The 18563-nt window shown below is 41.8% G+C and overlaps 1 protein-coding gene across 6 annotated transcripts in view; it reads right to left on the bottom strand.

Moving 5' to 3' along the window:
• pcbp4 (poly(rC) binding protein 4) overlaps positions 1-18563 on the bottom strand; it is a 90037-nt gene that overhangs the window by 56824 nt on the left and 14650 nt on the right. Inside the window, exons 1-2 of one of the 6 annotated variants that reach the window (XM_044122138.1) lie at positions 6453-6618; positions 1233-1283 (exon numbers count right to left, since the gene is read on the bottom strand). The exons of 1 other annotated variant lie outside the window; for it this stretch is intronic. The gene's annotated coding sequence lies outside the window, so the exon portion shown is untranslated. Of the gene's footprint in view, positions 1-1232; positions 1284-3527; positions 4586-6452; positions 6619-18563 lie in introns of those variants that run through there. 4 more of the 6 variants (XM_044122139.1, XM_044122141.1, XM_044122140.1 and 1 more) reach the window with 4 other exon arrangements.

Below are 18563 nucleotides of genomic sequence, written 5' to 3'. Positions count from 1 at the left end.
ACCAAAATTGACATATTTTGTTGCTGTATGTATATTTTTGACCCAGCAGATTTGGTGACATTTTCAGCAGACCCATAATAAATTTATGAAAGAACCAAACTTTATGACTGTTTTTTGTGACAAACATGTATGTGTTCCGATCACTCTATCACAGAAAAATAAGAGTTGTAGAACTTATTGGAAACTCAAGACAGCCATAACATTATGATTTTTTACAAGTGTATGTACACTTTTGACCACAACTGTAAGTGCTTCAAGTTGTCGTTGATAAAATGCTAAAGTAGCAGCGAACCGGTTGACTGAAACAACCCAACATGTCGGTGTGTCAAACTCTCCTGTCCAGCCAAACCTCAGGAACCAGAACCACGAGGTTCTGGACTTCAGGGGTGAAAATATGCTGAACACATGAACTACTGGTACGTTTTCAGATTTCAAATGTCAGTATGGACCTTTCAGCCATGTGGGTCAATCCGCCAGGCTCTGCACGGCCGGACCCGGATCAGTTTCCATCATCATCGCAGCTGCAAGGCGAGAATCACATTTATTCAGACCGACTGTGACGAGTCTTGTGCTGTAAAATGTTACAAGTTTCTGCGTATTAATTGTTTGTTTGTAGCCCATGTGAACATGTTGAAGTCCTCAGAAAGTGGGACGTTTCTGGTGGTGACCAAGGGGAGCCGGGTCACCACCAGAGGTGTGTGTGTGTGTGTGTGTGTGTGTGTGTGTGTCAGCCAGACGGTTGTCCCATTAAATGCGTGCCGTTTCATTGCAGCGATGCTCCCATCGGGTTCCCTGTTCACCTCCAGGTCCAACATTGTATAAACACCAATGAACTACACAGTTCAATGACGTCTGATTCCAGGACAGGAAACTAGAAGTGGGAGTGTTAGAAACTTCCTGTTTATTCCAGCCCTGCGTAGCGTCAATATCTGACTAAATCACATTATGCGTACCCTGATATTTTAAAAGTTTGCATGACAGTTGGATGGAAACGCAGTAAAGTCAAAGTCCTGCAGGAACTGCAGCTGTCAGAGAAACCAGAGGAGCTGAAGTAAAGTTCAGGATTCATGGCTCCATTATTTTTTACTTTACTTGGTAAAAAGTATTTTCACCATAAAAAAAAAAAAAATCATTCAGTTAGCATGGAGGATAATATTGATAAATAGTTCTGAGGTCTCAGAGGTTTCCATCAGCTGAGCGTTCGTCAGGATGTTGAACAGTTTTGAACTCACCAATCTGACAGATCAGGTGTGAAGGCGTGGCAACATCTTTGGACCAGAACCCTGCAGGAAGAAACAAACACTGATGATCGTCTGACTCAATTAAAACTGGGGCCGGGACTTTAACACAACCACTTGATTCATTGATTACTTAGATTTTAAATTATATGCTTCTTTATGCAATTAATCCCTTTTTTAATACCAAGGTTCCCATTTTAACCTTAACCTAACCCTAACGCGCCAACAGCAGCTAACGCGCCAACAGCAGCTAACGCGCCAACAGCAGCTAACGCGCCAACAGCAGCTAACGCGCCAACAGCAGCTAACGCGCCAACAGCAGCTAACACTCCAACAGCAGCTAACACGCCAACAGCAGCTGACACTCCAACAGCAGCTAACACTCCAACAGCAGCTAACACTCCAACAGCAGCTAACACGCCAACAGCAGCTGACACTCCAACAGCAGCTGACACTCCAACAGCAGCTAACACTCCAACAGCAGCTGACACTCCAACAGCAGCTAACACTCCAACAGCAGCTAACTAGCCAACAGCAGCTAACTAGCCAACAGCAGCTAACACTCCAACAGCAGCTAACACTCCAACAGCAGCTAACACGCCAACAGCAGCTAACTAGCCAACAGCAGCTAACACTCCAACAGCAGCTAACACTCCAACAGCAGCTAACACTCCAACAGCAGCTAACACTCCAACAGCAGCTGACACTCCAACAGCAGCTAACACTCCAACAGCAGCTAACGCGCCAACAGCAGCTGACACTCCAACAGCAGCTAACACTCCAACAGCAGCTAACACTCCAACAGCAGCTAACACTCCAACAGCAGCTGACACTCCAACAGCAGCTAACACTCCAACAGCAGCTAACTAGCCAACAGCAGCTAACTAGCCAACAGCAGCTAACACTCCAACAGCAGCTAACACTCCAACAGCAGCTAACACGCCAACAGCAGCTAACACTCCAACAGCAGCTAACACTCCAACAGCAGCTAACACTCCAACAGCAGCTAACACGCCAACAGCAGCTAACACTCCAACAGCAGCTAACACTCCAACAGCAGCTAACACTCCAACAGCAGCTAACACGCCAACAGCAGCTAACACGCCAACAGCAGCTAACACTCCAACAGCAGCTAACACTCCAACAGCAGCTAACACTCCAACAGCAGCTAACACTCCAACAGCAGCTAACACTCCAACAGCAGCTAACACTCCAACAGCAGCTAACACTCCAACAGCAGCTAACACTCCAACAGCAGCTAACACGCCAACAGCAGCTAACACGCTCGGTGGACGACGGAGCGTCTTCAGGTCCACTGGGGTTCAATTATAAATGATCTGATTGGATGCTGGAAAAGATTATGTCAGTGTTCAAGTTGAGCTACAAGGAGTTAGCCAATCAGCCAAAGCTATTCAAGCCTAAAATAGTATCTCAATGCTAGCAGCCAATGCTAATGCTAGCATCCACAGTAAACATTTCTAAAGCAGCTCCATGAAGGATCAGAGAAACTCTGGAAAGATGAACTTTGTTCCAATCTGATGGTTGAAGAACAGATGAATAAATATCTGTTTATTTACTCAACAACTTACCAGCAAAAATTGGTTTTTGACTTAAAAAAACATTTTTTTAATCTCTAATTTTAGAGTAGTTACAGGCTGTGAAATGAACTCCATGAAACTTTTAATCCGGTCCCAACATTAACTAACACCTTCCTCTCATGAAAACTCAATAAATTGGGGAAGCCCTCTTTCTCCAATACTTTTCTCCTGGCCTATAGAGGCAATTGCAATTAGACAAAGCAAAGATATTAAAGGTAAATTAATAGGAAAAAAAGTGTATAAAATATTGTTATACGCTGATGATATACTGTTAACTTTGACAGACCCTGTGAAATCTATCCCGGCTCTAATTGAGCAAATTTGGGTGTAAGGTAAATTATGGAAAATCAGAAATAATCCCTTTAAATTCTATTGACCAGGGAGAACCAAGTTTCATCAAGCCAATTCGATGGGCTGCTGCAGGATTAAAAATATCTAGGAATACACATCACAGCTGGAATGTGTCCTCTGAAAACATCATCCTGTCATTATTCATATTAAAATAAGTTGCTGAGATGGAAGAAGCTCCCATATCTTTTCTGTTGGGAGTTAACCTCATTAGGATGATAACTCTCCCTAAGGTAATTTATGCTGTTTTTGTTTATTGACGCTAAAGATTTAGCTGGAATCAATAAAACTTATCAGAATTTATTTGGTCAGGCAGGAAACCTAAAATTAAAACAGATCTTACAGTTTCCACCAGCTTTGGGTGGATGGGGTCTGCTGAGGTGGAGAACTGTGAACTGTCTTCACATCCAAGAATGATGTCACTGTGGGCTGCCCAGAAACACGCTGATCCCTGGCTTCAGATGGAGGAACGTGTTTGTAAACCTCGTCATCCTATAAATATGATCAATAAACCAGAGAACTCCACTGACTGTCAAAGATCATTTTCTAATTACTAATACTGTGAAGGCATGGGGCATTTTGAGGAAAATGTTTGGTCAGAACAGAAATCTTTCATCTCTGACAACATTGGTAGATAATCTGGATCTGACAGTAGGGGGCGCTGGACCTGATCACCAGGAAACACGATCTGAGGAACAACGGAAACTTCAAGACATTTGAGGATTTAAGAATAAATTATGACATTTTCTCCAGGGACTTTTATAAATATCTTCAGCTCAGTCATTACATTCAGGCAACAATGGAGCCACTGCAGCTCCCAGGGGATTATTAGTTATTAGAAAAAACTATTCTTGATTGTCATAAATGTGGGAGGTTTGTGTCAAAACTCTGTGGTGAATTATAATCCCTAAGGAAAGATAATCTGGAGAATTTAAGATCAACCTGGAATCATAATTGATTCAGAAGCATTTTGACTAGAATCTCAGTATTTAACCGTTACAAAGAAAAGCAATATAATATTTTACATAATGTATAAAAATCTCCAGGACTCACCAGGAAGTTCTCCAAATCGTCCCAAATGTAAAGTGACCAGAGGAACCAGAGTTCTCAGTGTGTGGAGAAATGATCTGTTATAGATAACAGTACAGATCATTTCTCCTAGTTTTATATCTGGATAACGAGGCTGAAGTTCCTGTTGATGTTTCAATAAGTTGGTTGTGATGCTGCTTCCATCCTCCATGGAAAAACTGACTTCCTGAAGTTATTGGATTAGAAAGACTGAGATTGTATGAAAGGGAAATTTTATACTTTTATTAAAATATAGGAATGTATTCTTAAATACTTCAAAATGTAAAAATTAAAAAAGCAGTAATGTGAATCAGAATGATGTAAATGTTTAAGTTTCTGTATAAATTGGTTACTTTTCTCATGTGATGCTGTAATTTCTGAACAAGCTTCTGGTTTTGTTTTCTGTATCAGTGCTGTGTAAGTTTTTATTGTTCTTTCCTTTTTTGCCATAAATGTTCAAAAATACCTAATAAACATAATTATGAAAAATAATAATAATAAAAATATTATGCAATGTTCTAAAAAAAAAATCAATAAAATTCATCAAATTTTGTGTTTCTTTAGGTGACAATGTTCAAGAAGTGTAAAACCCCTGGAATCCAGATTATCGTTACGTTTCCAGTTCCTCTCACTGCTAAACTCCACTGCTCCCACTAACCAAACTGGTTCCCAGTTCAGCTGAAGAGCACCCAGAGACAGACAGACAGACGGACGGACCCAGTAGAGACAGCTGGAATCTCCGGATCGCCCGCTGCGTTCCTCAGAGGGTTTGGTGGGTCGGCTCATGTTGATGTAGCCGGTAAACCGGCTGAGAGGTGGGAGCACACACACACACACACACACACACACACACACGTCCTCTGACCTTTTCCAGATGTCAATGTGTGTGTGTGTGTGTGTTATCAGAGCTATAATGAGGTCTGAGGGGAACACAGAGCGTCCTGTCTGTCTCTGATCAGAAACACACACAGAGTCATGACCCTGACCCACACACACACACACACACACACACACACACACACACACACACACACACACACACACACACACACACACACACACACATACACACACACACACACACACACACACACATCCACACACACACACACACACACACACACATCCACACTGGCTGTTAATCTGGTACAACAACCAGCAGAGACTTTTATTCTGAAAGAACAACAATGTGAATCTGACACTCTGCGAACCAAAGGCAGAAACACATCTCTGAAAAACACATGGAGTTTTACCAAGTTTGTATTGCTGATGTCTTAGTACGGCAAATAAGACTAAAGTAACTTAAAAGTAACTTTTCAGGGAGGAGAAAGAAGTGGGATAATTCAGTAATTAATAGAGGAAGTTCAGACATATTTAGCCATCTGAAAAATCCCAAACAATCCTGGATTATCAGATATTCCATAAGAAGCAGAAGCTTTTAGGTCAAGATAATAAAAACATGAATATATTCAGAGGCTGAGGAAAGATTAGAAGAAAGATAATATATGAATAATGAATCAAGCTCTTTTAATTAAAGCCTGATTCTTTACTACATAAATGGAGAAACAGAAACAGGAGGGACGGGAACGAATGAAGGTCATGAAGGTTCATCCTGCAGTGGCGTCCAGAACTACACTTCAGCCGATTTTAAATTATCACTTAGATTTTTCATCTTTAGCACCAACTGTTTTTATTCCCACTGAGACAAACACCAGACAGTCGACTGCAATCTGAGGAATTCATAAAACAAAAGTAAAATAAAATTAAAGGAAAAAAGCAGCTATTAACCAAAGCTTTTCTCTAAAACACATTGAAAATACAGGTCTTTTAGTTTTAGTTAATCTGCAGAGTTTTGGGTTCGACTGATAAAGATAGTGAGCCGAGGAAAGAGGCTGCAGTGAATCTGTTCAGGTGACGTAAGAGACATCAGATGGAAGATGGAGCGCCCCCTACTGATTTTTGTCTAGATCGTGATTCCAAGTTACTTTTAGAAAATTGCTGATTGGACCTTCTAGGTGTCCTTACCTTAACCAGCTTAAACCTAATTATGTGCCATACAGTTTTTATTCACAAAGCGCCTAAACCGGATATTGAATGACAGACACCGGAAGAAACATTAGCAGGAAGCGCTGGAAGCTCTTTTAGATGCTAACGGAGCTAATGCTACTAACAGCTGTTACCGGACCGAACACAGAGCTACAGAACCACTTACTGGACCACAGGTAGGCGTCATTCATTGATTCATTCATGGAGCTGAAGGCAGCAGCAGCTCCTCCTCTTCCTCCGTCTCTACATTCCCATCATTTCAACCCTCCGGTCCAAACTGAAGACTCTTGACGTCACTCATTGCTATTATGGCTGTATGGAGCCAGTTCAGTCGTCCTAGCACCCAGAATGCATTGCAGCGTAAACAACATGGCGACCTCCCTGTGATAATATTTCATTCATTTATGAAACCCAAACAACCTACAGTATTACCGTTTAGTTTTGACATTTAAAATAAATATTTCTAAAATAAAGTATTGTTATAATTAATTGTTATAATTCTATAACAATTATATTTTCCCTGTAAAACCAGCATGTGGACGAATGAGGAGCTGAACGGCGTTGGGCCTGGATTGTAAAGCAGCTGAGCTCCAGTCGCTCCTTTGCAGCTCAACAAATTGAAGCAGTTGGGCTTCTAGAAACAGAAAAGCTTATAAACCAATGTAGAAATCAGCAGCTCTCTGATAGCCGCCATCTTTCCTCCACTATACTCACATATGTGACCTCAGCAGAGCGTTATTTATTGCAGACTGTCTAACATGTCATGTTTCCACACAAATGCAAAGAAGGAGAATTTGCAAATATTCACTTTGGCTGGAGGTTTTATTATCACTCATTTTTAGTTTTATTAAGCAGAGTTTATATGTGGATGAAAGATCTGTTGGTTTATCAGATACCTGGCTGCTGAACAAGGTCACCAGAACACCTGAACGCCTCCTGCAAGCATTTTCTGTTGTGTTTAAATCAAACTTTACCAAATCCGAGTGACGATTAGCCAGTTTTACTGCAGCTCTTTGTACAATTGATGTTGCATTCAGTGTTATTTCAATAATCATAAATTAATGCTATGAATTCCTCTAAGACAGGGGTCTCAAACTCCAGGCCTTGAGGGCCGCAGTCCTGCAGTTTTTAGATGTGCCACAGGTACAAAACACTGGAATGAAATGGCTTAATTACCTCCACCTGTAGATCAGTTCTCCAGAGCCTTAATTAGCAGCCTGCAGCAGAGGCACATCTAAAAGTTGCAGGACTGCAGCCCTGGAGGACTGGAGTTTGAGACCCCTGCTCTAAGAGGAATCATGTTTTCTACATAAACGCTGGAGTTTCTCTGGCAGGTGAATTTAGTTTTTCATGCGGCTGATTGAGTTGGGGTCTGGATCATGCCGACAGCAGTTCGTTATCCCGCTGTCGCAACAACAACGTCCCCAATTATCCAGTGGTGTCTGTCAGGCTCACAACTGATCATTCATCGACGTCGTTCTGGGATCCAGCAGATCGGTTCTTCTCAGAACGATAACTCATCCTTTTCTTCTCGTTCACCAAGCGGGATCAGATCAAACTGTTCCTTAAATGTTTCCTCTCCTCAGTTAAAGGATTAGTTACAGCAGAGACAGCAGCTGCGAGTTCACATCATAAAATCATAACGCAGCGAGGAGCGTCGTTTCATAAACATTAAATCTAATTCCTAATCTCCTTCGCGACGCCACGGCCCTGAATACAGTGGAAGACGTGAGCGGCTGTGATTAACGGCGGCCGCTTCCTGCCGAGCCGCTCTGGTCTTTAATGACTCCATGAATCTCATCAGCTTTGTTAAAACCAGCAGGAGGGAAAACTTTCCTGAAACTGTTGGGGCGAAGCGGAGAAGAGCTGCAGGAACTAAAGAGACTAAAGGGAGAGAAGATTTCTGATAGGATGGCAGCGAACACACCGAGACGCGTTAACAGCTGAGACTAATGAATCAGATGGTTCTGGACTCTGGACCGAATCCAGAAGGCTTGGATCCGAAAGAACGAGAACCTGGATGGACAGCAGTTGGATACGGCCTGCAGCTGGGCGATACGGCTTAAAAATACAATTTTATTGTTTCATACCAGATCCAATTTATGATTTTTATTAATTAATACATTTTTTTCTTGTTCACTTTCTTTTCCGAAAAGGAAATGACAAATGAGTAAAATAATTTCAATCATCCCTGCAGTACCAGGGTCAGGCTGAGAGTTTTTGTTTCATTACGAGAATAAAGTCATAATATTAGCAGAATAATGAATTAAAGTTATGAGGAAAATGTCTATTCAGTTATTGGGATCCAATTTGAGCAGCTCAGTTCCTGCGACTCTTTTTTCAAAATAGACTTAATCGTCTGCTATTACTGTTAGTATTTGTAGTTATAAAATTACTACCTTAGTCTCCTAATATCAGAATTTTATCCTGGTAATATTCTAAATGTGTTGCCTGACTGTAATATTCTGTCATAGAGTTAACCTGAATTCAACGTCCAAATAATAAAATTGGTAAAAAAACAAAAACAAGATGGCCGCCCTTGTGGTGCTGCTCCACTGAACTATGGAAACAGAGGAGCGCATTGGTTAAAAAGGAAAAGAAGAAAGAAAATGCAGATTTTCCAGAAATTAAATTTTCAAAAACCAAAAATGAGCCCAAATGAGCCCAAATGGCCCACATGGCCCACATGGCCCACATGGCCCGGCGCTCCTTCAGTGTTCAGTAGCCAACTCTCCTCTGAGAAGATCCCAGTACACAAATCCAGGTCTCCTTCCTGTCCAGCCACTCATCGCCATCTCAACACCTCGACTGGAAACAGTTTATATATTTAAAGAGAAGCAGGAACGTCAAACAGATTTAGATTTCATTTCTTCCTCATTTGGAGATTTTTTCCACCATGCTGGGAATGTTTCTGCTCCAGCTCGACCCGCCTCTCCTTCTTCTTTTCTATTTCTGGCAGCACATGACGGCCTGAATTTAGTCCACAAACGCCGCAGTGACTCTCATCGCATTTCGATTTCAGATCAAATCCTTTTTATTTTCCCTTGTGGAATAAAATAAAGCTCCAGGCTTCTTTTTGAAGCTTCGTTTTCTCCACGCTGTGCAGGAATTTTCTCCAGCATGGAGCTCAGGTGTCAGCATAAGTTCAGCAGGTTTGATCATTTATCTGGCAGAAGAAACTTTAAAGAAACTTCAATCTCCTCACATTAAGCAGGAACTGTTCTAGAAAATCCTGTTTTTTCATGATGAAAACTCTACAAAGTGAAGATACAGTTATATTAACTCATCAATGTCTGAATTTATATCTAATTTTAAAAAGTGTATTACTTGTAGAGATTGTACTTTTTAAAAAAGAACCCTGCATTCTTTAGCTGTGATGCTAATTAGATAATCCAGACACTTAAGGAACGAAGCAGAGATCAGTTTTAAATCCTGATTATTTTATTGATGCTGTTTTTGCTCATCTATGTTTTTGATCAGTTTTTTTTCGTTATTAATTAAAAATGAACAAGTAACTATTAACTAACTATTAATGTAGCTGCATGCAGTAAAGTTCTTTCATTGCAGAGTCCCAGGAGCTCCCAGCTGCTTCTTTTGGAATATGAAATCAGTTCTAAATTTAATTTCAACATATATTTTTTAATCAGAAGTGGTGTTCATTCTGCAGTGTTTTCAATATGCATATAATTTACTATTTCTACAATAATATCTTCATTTTATATTCTTAACGCTATTACTCTTTTATGCTGCCGAGTGTCGCTGAAAAGCTTCAAAACCCAAGTTAGAAATAGCTTTCCGAATTTTGGTCACATGTTATTTTAAAATGTTATATCTAGAAGACATTAGAAAACCCACATATATATTTTATTGCATGTGCTTCCATGATCGACGTGCAGTTCACACTCCGACCACTAGATGGTATCAAAGCTCTTCTAATAGGAGCTTTAGTATGAGAGGCAGATGCATCAACCAACACGTTTGAAATTAATTGATCTGTTTGGCTGAAATAACTGAAAGCAAAATGAAGCTAATCGGGTTTTTCAAACATCACTGATTTGTTTGTTAGCCTGGTTCAAACTCTGAACTCCAGAACCTCCAGAATCTCCAGAACCTCCAGGACCTGCAGAGCCTCCAGGACCTCCAGGAGCTCCAGAACCTCCAGGACCTTCAGAACCTCCAGGACCTTCAGAACCTCCAGGACCTCCAGGACCTTTAGAACCTCCAGGACATCCAGAACCTCCAGAACCTCCAGGACCTCCAGGAGCTCCAGAACCTCCAGGACATCCAGAACCTCCAGAACCTCCAGGACCTCCAGGACCTTTAGAACCTCCAGGACATCCAGAACCTCCAGAACCTCCAGGACCTCCAGGAGCTCCAGAACCTCCAGGACATCCAGAACCTCCAGGACCTTCAGAACCTCCAGGACTTCCAGGACCTCCAGTACCTCCAGGACCTGCAGAGCCTCCAGAACCTCCAGGACCTCCAGGTCAGCATCAGCTGCTGGATGCTGGAGAACTCGTCTCCACTCACGTTTCCATTTTATCTGCTGCTCTGCTGGGAAGGAGGATTTGGGCTCACCGTCCCCCGCGGCACGGATTAAAATTTAAAAATCACAAACAGCAGCGCTGCAGCCAAGTGGGCACACACACAGGGAGACAAAGTGACATTTCACCGCTTATCAGTCAGACTGCAGCGAGGTGTGGATGACAGAGTAATAGCTGGGTGCAGAGCTGCAGCTAAATGAGCCCTTAAGCACGTCCTTCAGTCGGGCCGCGGCTCTGAGACGACCGGGAATCTGGAGCCGAAGAAAGCAGAACATCTGAGGAAGGTCAGCGTTCAATCAGAGCTTCACCGCTTCGGTCAGGAGCCACTTCACCGCTCCGCACTTATCAGAAACAACCACATTAAACTGCAGTTATTATATAATCTGCAAACTGAACAGAAAACACTGAGAGGGAATCAGATTCAACTCCTGGTGGATGGAGACAAAGATCAGCAAACAGAAACAGAAATGATGAGTTTAACTCTCCACATTGAGTCCAGAGCTCAGTGGAACCGTTCTGGTTCTGCTCAGGTCGGATCCAGAACGCTGCTGCTGGCGTTCTGACTAAAACCAGGAAGGTCGAGCTCACCAACCGTTAGTCCCTCACTGACAGACTCTAAACTACTGCTGGTAGTTTAGAAATCACCAGAACTGTGTCCGGTTCTGGTTCTGGTTCTGGTTCTGCTCTGGATCCAGAACCAGAACCAGACACAGAGAAGCAGCACTCAGCTTCTATGCAGCACAAATATGGAACAAACTGCCAGAAAAGTGAAAAACAGCCGAAACACTGAGTTCCTTTAAATCCCATCTAAAACCCAGCCGGTTAGAGCTGCTTTTGGTTGATAATAACCTAAATATTGATCGAAATATTTGATTAAGATTATACTTAATGATGCTGATCATGGCTTTTGATTAAATATAACGTTTGTTACATTTCTCAAAGTATTTTTGAGACTCCTGCTTTTTATTTTTCTTGTTACATTAAATATAATTTCCTATTTTTGAGTAATTTTTGCTTCTTCTCTGCACTGAAACATCCCATAATGCTTTGCTGCGTCACTCAGTCACATGACCAAACCAGAAACAAACGACAACAAGCTGGAAATAAGCCTGGACTGTTGATATGGACCCAGTTTTACTCAAACTGATACCGATGTGTTAAAAAATGACCCGCGTCAATCGGTATCGATATGTTGATGCATATTGATCATGCATCATTAATAAATATTTCTGTTATCTATTTCCAGAGACCTGAAGGTCATTTTTGAACTGGTTGACTTGTGAAAGAAAAGCTTGAAGTTCTTGAGGAAGCAGAAAATCTGATCAGTTTTTCTGCTGATCACATGACGACATGAACTCAGCTGCACTTTTCATTTTAATAAACCTGAACCGTGACAGTGAGTCAGAAAAACAAACAGTGAAAGATAAACTGCAGCTTCTGCAGGAGGGGAGGAGAGCTGAGGGTCAAAGGTTAAGCTGGAGATTAAAGATAAGGACCCAGATATTAAACATGACCCGTAATGGAGCCGTGAGGCGAAGAGCCGGTCCGGGTCCTCTCCTCATCCTCCATCGAGCCGAAGTGTTAAATTACTGCCATCAGCAGCAGCGTCCTCCTGTCACTTCCCATCATGCACCTCTGCTCTCCAATCTGGGTTTTATCCTGCGTAACCCGACCCCGACAACACGTCTCCAATGATCCCCCCCATGCCGCCGGGTCATACGATGCCTCCATCCTTCTGTCTCCAACGGTAACGACCCCCCCAGGGGCGAGAGACACGGACGAAGACGAGGAGAGAGACGGACGGGAGGGACGGCTGGATCGATAGCTTTTAACAGGAAGGAGCTCTCAGATCTCACACACACACACACACACACACACACACACACACACACACACACACACACACAGCTACACTAACAGCCACTAACACCATGCAGCTCACATGACTCCATTACACAGAGGTTTAATGGAGAAATCATCAATAACTGCAGCCATAAATGATGCATTAAAAATGAAGTTTCATCTGTTTACTGTAAGCAGCAAATAGACAATAATAATAATAACATTAACAATAATAACAATAATAATAACAATAACAATAATAACAATAACAATAATAATAATAATAACAATAATAATAATAATAATAATAATAATAATAATAATACATACAGACAGAAAAGAGCACAAACAACCCAAGTTCTCCAAGGCAGTGTTTCCCAACCCTGGTCCTCAAGGCTCACTGTCCTCCATGTTTTAGAGGTTTCCCTGCTTTAATGTACCTGATTCAACTGATTGCAGTTCAACAAACGCCTGTTAATCAGTCATCAATTGAAATCAGCTGCACTGAAGCAAGAAAATACCTAAAACATGCAGGGCAGTGAGCCTTGAGGACCAGGGTTGGGAAACACTGCTCCAAGGCTCAGTCCTGGGAACCCTCCTGTTTCTTATCTGCATGTTCAGGTTGTGACAAGACACCAGATCAGTTACCATGACTACGCAGGTGACACTCATCCCCGCCTTATGATGATGTCACCAGGTCACTGAACACATCCGACCCCTGAGCAGATGCTGAGAATAAATCGATCTGTGGAGCTGCCAGAACTTTGACTCCAATCCGATCTGATCCAGTCCTGGAAGTGGCATCGACCGTCGTGTTGCTAACAACTAACTGGCACTCAGACACTCTGACCCTAATCCTCCAGATTAGCTTCTTTACAGCGGCTGCTGGTTGGCTTTAGAACAGATTTTAAGATTTATTAGTTCTTAAGGCATTGCATTGGTTCCTCTCTCATCTTTAAATGAGGACATTCCCACCAGATCCTCAATGATCCCAGGTCCAGATTATCTGATCCCAGGTCCAGATTACGGCCCAGAGCAGATCAGGTGTTTGTAATCGTTTGTTAATCTGGAACAAAATTCCTCTTCACATCAGCTGCAGACATTTTAAAATCTCATTTCTATTCTTTGCTTTTTTGGCACTCAGGCATTTTATTTCTTTCTTGTCTTAATTGTTATTTAACTTTTGTTTTATGTTATTTTATCTGAACAGCTCTAACATGGAATATATTGATTATCAAATCATGATCAACATATTGCCTCAGCTGTAAGAATTGTTGGTTTTCATATAAACAATCAGAAAGTCAAAGCAAACATTTCCGTCTCAGCGAAGCTGCAAACAGCAGCAGAGGAAACAAAGTGTTTTATATGAGCAAATATTAATGTTGTTGTTCTCTCTGTGAGGGAATCGCTGCACTTTAATCTGGAACACGAGTCGACAGCTGAGCAGAACCAACTGTTTATTTCATTCCTCTGATTCTTCCAGCCACGCTCCATTAATCTGCAGAGTTATGAAATATTGCTGAATTCAACCGAGGGACGAATTACTCCCAACATTTCCTGCTCGACAGCTTTTACAGTATTTTCCTGGGTGAATCAGAGGATTTCTGCAGAAACAACCAGGAGATGAGCGGAGAATATGTGGGATTAAGTGAAGTTTGGAGGAAACGTTCACCCTGAGGAGAAACGCAGAGGAAGAAACAGATTCTGCTGACCGAGGACTCAAAGTGTCAGAAAGTCGCCTCGGTTTGTCTTCCTGTTTCTGCCTCTGCAGGACAAACTGAGGCCGACAGTGGATGACTCTGCACAACACCGGCTGTATATGAAACAAAGACACGAGCAGCAGAGCGCCGCTTTTCAAGCAAAACACATCGACCTTGAGGGATGAAAAATCCATGCTGTCCAGTCAATAAGTTTGTCCCAAATGAGCAAACAGGAGTTACATCACGTCTTTTTACACTTTCATCAGTCTGAATCCTAAATGTACAGAAACAAAAATATAACTGAAAAATATCTGAGACGGCCGTCGATCTGCAGCTCAAACAGGACAAACACAAGAACTCTGATGTAAACCTGCGGCTGCGACCCGGCCCGGCTCTGACCCGCCCCGGCTCTGACCCGCCCCGGCTGCGACCCGGCCCGGCTCCTGTTTATCGTTTTTCTTTTTATTTGTGCATTTCTGCTGCCTTCATAAATCTGACACACAAGCTACATCTGCTATGGACCTGGATCCAAACTGGGTCATCAGCAGAACCATGGTACCAAACACAGCAGCAGATGTACAGCTAGGAAAAACATCCAGCTGCTGCAATGGCCTAGTCAAAGTCCAAACGTGTCTGAAATCAGATTTTGAAATTCAGCTGTGCAGAAGCTTCATTAGAAAAACTTTCTGTTGGTAGAAATGGAGCAAAATACACCAAATATTCAAAACTGATTAATTTCTACAGAATCTGTTGATGTTTTTTGTTTCTCAGTCTTTTATTTTAATATTATTTTGATATTTTAATATTTTCACGTTTCTTCTGACACTAAATGTCTCAACTCAACAGATGAAAACGACTTTAACCAGATTATTAAACGAACCCGTTCGACTCGTTGAGACAGAATCAGAACTTCTCTCTCTTCAGAAACATTAATATGCAAATAAAAACATGATGAACTGCAGCTTCCTCTCCTTCATTAACGTCTGCATTTAATCTTCTGTTATAAAGATATTGATGACATCATTTATTGAACTGGTTAATAAAATGATGGACTCAGAGCAGCTGATGAGTCACATTCATGTGTTCACCTCCAGCCTCGCCGCCGGCCAGAGATTCACTCCACACTGAGATTTTCATGCAGATTTGCTGCTTCGTTCTTTTCTCTGAAGTTGTTTCTGAATCGTGTCTGATGGTTCCTGGTGGTTCAGACGTTCCTGCTCAGCTTTCACATCTAAACGGTAAAACTAAAATAGACTAAAATACAGAAACAAGAGAGCAATAATCAAATCTTTCTAATGTAACTATTGATATGAGAGTCAGACTTTAAACAACACAGAGAATCAACTTCAACAAAAACATCTGAAGAAATCAGATGATAAACTATGTAGTGGAATCAGCCGGGTTTATTAAAGCATTAAACTCCATACAGTTGGTAAAAATAAATTAAAAACTCTTCACAGTAACTGTTCCCATCAAGGTTTTAGGAAAAGTTGGTGGAACTGACAAAATACAGAATAACTTCCTCAAACCTGGAAAATAAAAGTTTTTATGCTCACCTGAAGAGATTTTTGGCTTTTCTGGACAAGAATAAATGCTTTAAAGGAGAAATAAAAACATTTATCAAACTTTTCACAGTTGTTGTTTCTCCATTAAATAAGAAATACAATTAAAATCAATAAATTATTAAAAAGCCCATACTTCTCCTGCCACTTCCTGTCGCCTTCTTCTTCGTAGTTTCCACCAGTGGAAACATCCAGTTTTGATCATGTGACTCATGATGTGAAAAGGTTTCAGTTAAACTCCACCTCTTCTTAGTGCCAAAACTTTTTCTTAAAGAAACAGGAGTTCATTTCTCAACTGGTGTGTTTTCATTAAACTAATTTGTTTTTGAAATGTAAATCATGTGATCAGTGAAAACTGGAGGAGGAGCAGCTCCTCTGCTTCGCTCAGGTGGGATTTCAACCCGTGTTTTTAACCAGTCCTAAATGCTGAGAAAAGCCCGCAGCATGATACATCCACCTCCAAACTTTCCTGTTGGGTTTTAGTGTCTGTGTCCAGTTCTGGACCTTTCTGAGTAAATGTGTCTTCCCAGTATTCCCATTTAACTGGTTTTAACTGGTTTCAACTGGTTTTTACTGGGTTTAACTGGTTCCAACTGGTTTTAAAACCAGTAAAACCAGTTCAGGAGATGTATTTTCTGACCACATGATGCCAGGCTCTTTCAGCTCCTACTGACCTTTATGGGTCGTTTTCTTTGGGTCGTTAATCTGCTTTTAATTTGATCTTAATAGCAGAAAATGTGGGCGTGTTCAATACTTATTTAATTGTCCTAAAATGTAAAAATAAAACCTCTTTAAAATAAATGTTACATATTTCATTGGACCTGGCTTATGTTCATTTTCAATCTTGGGCTGAAGCTGAATCCGTATCGATCCAAACCGTTTCCAGGTTCTGGACGTTCAGATGATTGGATCTGTGGCGGCGCCGCCTGCCAGCACCGGATCCTGAGGTCCAGAGTCGGTGCTGTTGTGATTCCAGGCTGCAGGCTGAATGACAGACATTCCCAAAATAGCTCAAGCCTTCTTAAATATTTCAGTGACTCAGATGGAAGCATGGAGAGGAAGAGGAGGAAGAGGAGGAAGAGGAGTGAGCGCCTCATAAAACTGCCAGGTCCGTCTCCTGGTCCAAATGTTCAGGGATTCCTCCATGAGCTCAGACCCACTTCCTGTTTTCAGGACCAAATTTCCCTTTGGACGCCCAAACGGCCCAAAGTCCTGAACTACTCGTTCAGCCGAGCCGAGATCCACTCGGGTTCTGGGACGGAGACGGATTCACCGTTTTTTAAACTGCCTGTAAATTCAGAAAGAAAAACCTGAAACCTTTCAGACCTGAATGCTCCTCATTTCATGATGACTGCTGCTGTGGTGATGGAGATGAAATGACATTTAAACTGGATTTACTTTCATTCTTTAAGGATGAACTACGAGGCCTCGGTTTTAAACTTATACAATCAAAAGTTAACAGCAATAACTTGGGTTATTTCTGTTGACGTAAAATCATATTTCCACCGAAACGTAACAATACGTCACTAAATATGTAGTAAGAGCTACATATTTAGTCAGAAGCTAAATATTTAGCATGCTAACAAAATATTTAGCTAGCTTTGAGCTATATGTAGTACATTTTGCTTTTAAGGTTTCAGTTTGAAACTGTAACATTTATAAATGAATACAGTGAAAATATGACTCCTCTTATGAGTTTTAATAACCCAAATTATTGCTGCCGTTAATTTTTGACTGCGTAACTTAAACAGCGCCTCATAATAACCTCTCCTCTTTCTTCCTTCGCTGTAACTGTTTCTGAATAAACGAAGCCAAGAGAGCAGAAGCAGCTTCAAGATCTTGTTCTAATAATAGAAGGACAAGTTTAGGAAGAGTCAAAGACGCAGCCAGACGCTGACAGCAGGTCTGATGGAGAAGAAGAAGAAAAACCTGATGCAGCGCTCTGATTGGCTGCCAGAGAGACGATGATCAGCAGATAAATCTGCTTTAATAGACCTGAACCTGAGAGGAAAGAATCTGAACCTGAACAGAGAAACAAGGAGCAGCAAGGAGACACTGCCATCTCTACTGCTTCATTATGACATCACCCACACACACACACACACACACACACACACACACACACACACACACACTCTCTCTGAGGCTCTGGAGTGGTTCCAGCAGGGCTCGGTCAGCTCGTATCGATCCGTTCCAGGAAGTGCATCCTGCGGTCAGACTGTCGGTCAGCTCTTTACGGCCACCTCTAATGCTCTTCCTTCCATTCACTCTTCTTCTTCTGATCACTTCTTCATCCTCAGTATTCAACGTCCGTTCAAGTTAAGCTGGACTCCAAAGGTTAGGAAGCACCAGGGAGGAGAAAAGTTCATTTAATGGCCCAGTTGTTGGTCCAGGACGGCTCTGCCTGGTTCGGTGCTGCAGCAGCTGTAAGTCGGCATCACGCTGCTGACTTCAAAGTTTTGGAGATCCAGAAGCTCCACATCAAATCTGCTGAAGCCTCAGAGTTCAGATTTTGAACCTCAAAGTTTAAACTTTGACCTTTACAGGGTGTGAACTTAAGGGATATTTTCCTTTTTATTGGAAAACACACAAAATCAGTTCAGGGCCACAAATGGCC

This window comes from Gambusia affinis, linkage group LG07 (genome assembly GCF_019740435.1).
Source record: "Gambusia affinis linkage group LG07, SWU_Gaff_1.0, whole genome shotgun sequence".
Taxonomy (NCBI): Eukaryota; Metazoa; Chordata; class Actinopteri; order Cyprinodontiformes; family Poeciliidae; genus Gambusia; species Gambusia affinis.
The sequence above is the reverse complement of the archived record's forward strand: the minus strand, read 5'-3'. Positions and strand labels throughout refer to the sequence as shown.